Here is a 6532-nt window from a genome sequence, read left to right as displayed (position 1 = left end):
CCAACAAGTTGTTGGGAGAGGCTGCAGTGCGAGGATGGTGCATGTAGTACTAGTCTTGGCCCAGACTCCTTTACTACCAACAAGGGTTTGTGCCTGGAAACCAGCTACTATTATAGGTCCTGTATTGTAGCTTCTCACCAAAATGGTGCATGTACATGTAATAGTATTGGTGCAGACTCCTTTACCGACCATAAAGGTCTCTCTTTCACCCCCTTGGATTACTATGGAGCTACACGTTCTGTATAGTAAATTGGAGTTTTGGAGATTCAGAGATTTAGATTCAGAGAGCGAGCAGTTCTGACACAACTTATACCTACAGTTGCTCAAGGAGAAATTAGCGAAACAAGTATGGAGCGGGCCAGATTATGCAGTCAAACCTGCCATAGCGGCCACCTGTCTATACACTGCAAAAAGTCCGGTGTTAAATAGTGAACACCGAGCTGGTGTTAAATTTTCGGTGCTTATTTATGGTGTTAAATCAACACCTCCGGGTGTCATTTCCAAATTTTAAACTGTTTTTTTGAAGAGTTTCTTAGTAACTGCACTTCTTTTTTATTTTTAATTTAAACAAGACGATCAAGAATTTTACATTTAAATACTAGATTTTTGAAAAAATGTGAAAATAAATTTACACCACAGTAACACCAGCTGGTGTGGTCTCTTATTGAAGCTGGACGGGTGTTAAACCATTGATTTTAACACCAACAAATATCAAATCAACACCATGTGGTGTCATTTTTTAATTAACACCAGTACAGTGTCAAAATAACACTAGGTACAGTGCCAAATTAACACCACGAAGTGTCAGGTGAACACTTTTCGACACCATCACAGTGCATTTTCTATACACCTGTGGGTGTGGTCCTCTATAAGTCTATTGAAGTTTGATCGGTGTTAGATTTAAAGGGATAGTACAGTATTGGTGGAGATGAGAGTTCGGCTCTAATTTTTTTTGTGAGATACCAAGAAAACACTTATCATATGATAGTGCAGAGCATACCATTTGAAGAGGAATTCAAAATTTATTTGATGAAAATCGGGTTCGGAATAACTGAAACATCCAAAAACAAAGTAAAACAAAGCAATCGTTAAAAAGTGTGGGTCCCACACTTTATTAGAATAGCTCTTTTTGGATATCTCAGCCATTTCAAAATCAATTTTTATCAAATAAACATTTAATTCCTCTTGGAATTACATGGTCTTTCATATTTCAAATGAGATTTCTCATTATCTCACCTAAAAATGGTAGAAACCTGAAATTAGGTCTCAACCAGAACTGTACGATCCCTTTAACACCCGTGGTTTTAAATCTAACACCGATGTTTTTACAGTGTAGCGGCCACTGGAAAATCCCCCCCCCCCCCCTTCAAGAAATGCCATGTTACAGACACTGTGTATACCGGCCACCTGTCTAACGTAGCCAGCGGCTACAAATTGCTAACCTGTCTATAGCGGTCACGGACCCAATGGAGCCGGGCTTGTGCCGAAAGGTAGTTTGCAGGCACAAACCCTTGTTGGTCGTATTAGGAGTCTGCATGTGCCAAGACTAATACACGCAAAACTGCACTGACAACACAGGGCCTATGGGACAGTGCCGAAGTGGTGCATATAGTAGTCTTGGCGCAGACTCCTCTACGACCAACAAGGGTTTGTGCCTGCAAACTAGCCGAAAGGGTGGGTTGGATGGTGGCGCGTCGCGTTAATGGGAACACCACCCTTCGTCCAAAGCCCCCCCCCCCCCCCCCCCCCCCGTTTTGCCGAAAGGGTGCGTTGGGAGCGTTGGATCGCGTCGCGTTGACTGGAACCCCACCCTTCGTCCAAAGCCCCCCGGTACTTTTTCTCATGTATAATATTAACCCTATAAAGCCGAAGCTATTTTGACCCTTCCCATCACCAGGCCCAAGCGGCGGGGGGGGGGGGGGGGGGGGACATTGTGCCCCCCTATATAACTTTGTTAATGTTTGATGTTTCATCGTCACATTTGGCACATGGGTAGAGCAACTCATAGTCTACATGACCGCATACTTTGATTTTTTCAAGGTCACCCATAGAGGGCGCTATTTACCAAAATATAAAGAAATACATAGGAAACATGATTTTTCGTTATAATTTCTTTATCCCCAGTATATATGTCCTATCATAGACCAATGTTTTTCATATTTGCCACAAATGATCTGCAAGTCAAAGCTCATTATTTTTTATGGTTGAAATTTCTCAAGGTCACCACATGGGGGCGCTATTCATAACAAAATAAAGAAATACATTATGAGACCTGTGATGTATTGTTTGGGATAGGTACATGCATAGTATCATATTTCATATTCCCGTAACATCGGAATTTTAAGTTTGCAGATTGATAATGTGATAAACAAATGATATTAGAGGTATAACTTGGGTGAAGGAATCAAAATGACACAAAATAGAATGGCAATCTTTGGAAAATACTCTTATTTTCAAGTATCTCTATTATATCTATTGTTTTATGGCATTGTCACAGAAAAACAAAGGAAATAATAGGAAAAACATTTCAGGGCCATAATTACTTCACATTTTGCTCCTTCAGCAAATTTCAGCCTAGAAACGCCCATTTTATACATTATAATATGGTTAATTGGAATTGGAACAGAAAAATATGCAAAATCTGACTGACATGGTTGTCAGTTTATTGTTGCCATGGCAACCAGCAATATCATATATAGCTAAATTATATATCAAAATGTTCGGAATAAGATTTAGGAAAAGTCACCAAATTTGGTTAAAACTGGATTAAGGGTGAAGGAGTGGCGAATGAAAATCTGGTAGGGGGCATAATGTACGTCCCCCCCCCCCCCTTGGGCTTTATAGGGTTAAAAGACGAGTTTTGAATTTATATTTAACCAACTGATATTAAACAACAAATAACAATTAAGACCAAACAGTAATTGGACGAAATGATGACTAGACCAACTGGTTATATTGGACCAACTGGCTGTAGACCAAGTGGTAATAGAGTGTGAACCGATCCGGACGATAGCCTCTTTGAAATGGTTGTTGGAAGGTTAAATATAAATTCAAAACTCGTCTTTTAATATTACATGAGAAAAAGTACCAAAGCACCCTTTCGGCAAAACCGGGGGGGGGGGGGGGGGGGGCTTTGGACGAAGGGTGGTGTTCCCATTAACGCGACGCGCCACCACCCAACCCACCCTTTCGGCACAAGCCATGGAGCCGTAGGCGAGCCAGTAATTCGTCAGCGTGTTTTTCTGCTTTGTATAGCCGTGCCAGTCACCCCTCGGCGACGTTCAGTGATTGCCACTGCTGCAGTAATCACTCTACGACTGTATGATAATACACGTGCAACTGTGTAACAATTTCATAAACACCGGCGTTGTTCAGTGCATGAAACACACGTGAGTATACACTGTACATACACACATACAACATGTGCATGTAAGTACATTTATAGATGTATACAACCATGAAACATGTACATGTAGGAAATGCACACGAAGTAGGATAGCCTAGATGTATACCGGCCACCTGTCTATAACGGTCATTTTTTCCATCCCCCTTGGGTTGCCGCTATAGACAGGTTTGACTGTACTTATACAAAGAACATGAGGGCGGGTGATGAAGCTATTGAGAGATTGTGAAGGAGAGATCGAGAGAAGCAGTTAAAGTAATCTAGATGCTGCAAGTCTGTGTTGATCTTTCTATTCAGTACACGGAGGCCTACCTGCCTGGTTTTAATACATTAGCTGTATGGACTATAGTGTGTTTTGCAGTGGCTAGAGTTTTGTTAAATTGGAGATATAGGCCCTCTGTGTAACTTCTTTCATCACAACTTACCTAATTTGATATCCTAATTAATTTCTGTGATTGATCAGCTTATTAATGAAGTATATTTCTTGGCTTGGCAAAATATTCTGCCAAGAGAATAAATGTGGGGCCTGCCACGTATACTTTCTGAATTTCATGTTAGACGATTTTACGTGAACATATTTACCGACAGTCATTTCATTAATGAGCCCAGGTAGCTAGATTCACTTAGATTAGGTAAATTGCTGAAAATAAAAATACACTAAAGTAAAGATAAATCTGTCGTTTTTGCCCTAGTTTTGTGCTCTGCCTATACGAATTTTACCTTATTCCAGGGGCACAAAAACTCCATTAATTTCCCATCAGGCTGATAAACGAAACCCCTTATAAAGAATCAGTGTAGTTTATTGTTTCCATAAAAAACATGATTAAAAGAAATACAAATTGTCAATTTACTTCCATTCATCTCATAAGGACAGTTCATCAAACATGCATATGTATATTTTTCATTTCATTTCAATTTATTTTCATATTTCTCACATTTATCACAACATAAAGCAAATTGATACGAAATTATACAGAACACAATTCAAAATAGAACTTCACCGGAATGTTCAAAAGTTTGTCTTGCATGGTATAAACACAAGGTCTGCGTACATGCGATTTAGACTGAGATCATAATGCGAAAAATTATGATGGGGCCTGCGTAAAAGCAAGCTTGTATAGAGCCGCAGGTCCCATGATAAAATCAGATTAGGGGAAACATAAGTACAGATATTTTTTAGACTATACTTTAACTGGGGGATCCGATTAAAACGAACAAAGATCAGATCAAATAAGTGTTACTGAATAAAATACAGAATAAAATACAGAAAGGTCACATGTTGCAACTATTGCCTACTACAAGTAAGGACATTGAGAGAACAACGACTAAGATTGTAAAAATCTAAGAGGGTGTGGAGGTATAGATAATGACATAACAGTTTGGCATAAATACATAAATGGAAGGTGGGCTAATAAGAATTTTGTCGTGAATATAAGATATATGATGTTATGATAAAATATAAAATCTATGATATAATAATAAAAATATATGATATATTATAATATAATATAACATTATAATATTATAATTCTAAAAAATGCACATTCTTATTATGATAAAAATATGCACACTTTGTCATGATACGAAAAAAAAAATAAGAGATCATTATAACGATGGAGGAGAAAATAAGCCAACCACTTAGGACGTAGAACAATGTAATGCAAACAACAACAATACAATAAAATATATTCATATCAACTTCATCTCTGTACCAAGTGTACATTCAAAGATTGATGATGCTGTAAGAGCATTCTACAAACAATACTTATTATGTGACCCTGCATCACAAAACAAACAAAAAATCGCCAGATATGAAATTTTAGTTAAGAGCATATTCTGAAAGAGTAGACTCTAAGCTTTAAAATGATGTATAACTCAAATCAAATGGACTCTCCTTCCTATCTAAATATAAGATATTAGAAAGAAAACTGTGAACTGCGAAAAGAGGCTCTGAAGTACAGTGTCTATTCAATTAAAGCGCCTAATCTTTACCAGGCCGGGCTGGCGGTGCAATTTGGGAAAAGAAAACAGAATGTAAACCACCAGAGTAACAACAATGAAGGGATTATCAGATTAAACTGAAATTGAGCATGCCTTATGAACACATTCCGTCCATAATTAATGCGAACTTTCAATGCAGTAGCATCATCTTTTCTTAAGTTATGAGAGTTGAAAGTGAAGAGTGTGTACCAGCTAGGTTTTAAATAAATGAAAAGGGGACTCTAAGACGCATCTAATCACACTATTCTACCAAAAAAAGTTCAAGATAAACTGCTGAAAAACACACTTTCCTGCCAATTTTATGATCCCAAAATAATTTTAGCTTAATGTAGAAGACTTGCTCTTTCAGAAAACATGAAAAAGCCAAGATTGGCTAGGTTGGCCCATTTCCCATATTTGAAGTCCTCACACAAAATCAGTGTGTGCGAATTTCTCTCTGGGTTTTGGGTTCCTTTAAAGTTTAGGTAACATGGCACCGGTGGACCAATGGTGTCACTGATGCTAGAATTGGCATGGGCATGGTACGTTGTGAAGGGATGACATGCTCACTTTGCCCTTTGTATATTCATATTGGCTGTTCAAGAACTGTTTTTTGAAAAAATGGCGAAACTTCAAAATGTCATAATCTCTTCATTTTTCATCCGATTTCTATCAAAATTATACGTATATTCGACGGGATTTCCCCCTTGAAATTCGGCTTAGGAGAATATGGCAAATGGAAAACATATTTGAAAAAATATTTGTGGGACAAAAATTACGAAAATCAAAATGTTAACATAAAAGAAGCAAATGAGATCTAGGGCCTGTAGCTTGGCTGTAAAAACAGCAACAACAAACTTCAAATATATTTACACAATTTATTTTATAACTTATGATTTATTGTATAGAAAGGCAATGGGTCTGGTTTGAGTGTTGTAACAACATGGCTTAATGTCGAAAACAAAGGCAGCAGTTGTTCAAATGTATTGATTTTTTATTATTTTTTATCTTTTTGGTTACTCTACATAAGTATGACAGCGTAAAGCAATACAGAATGTGTGAAATATGTACTCTCAGATTCAGGAAAATCACAACAACACCAAAAATGTCTTTGCTGCAAAAAGTAAAGTCTTTTGTCAGACCTCTTTG

The sequence above is a fragment of the Diadema antillarum genome, unplaced genomic scaffold, assembly GCF_040938485.1.
Source record: "Diadema antillarum isolate AM-2024a unplaced genomic scaffold, OU_Dant_1.0 seq00000704_RagTag, whole genome shotgun sequence".
Classification (NCBI taxonomy): Eukaryota; Metazoa; Echinodermata; class Echinoidea; order Diadematoida; family Diadematidae; genus Diadema; species Diadema antillarum.
Note: the sequence above shows the minus strand (reverse complement) of the source record.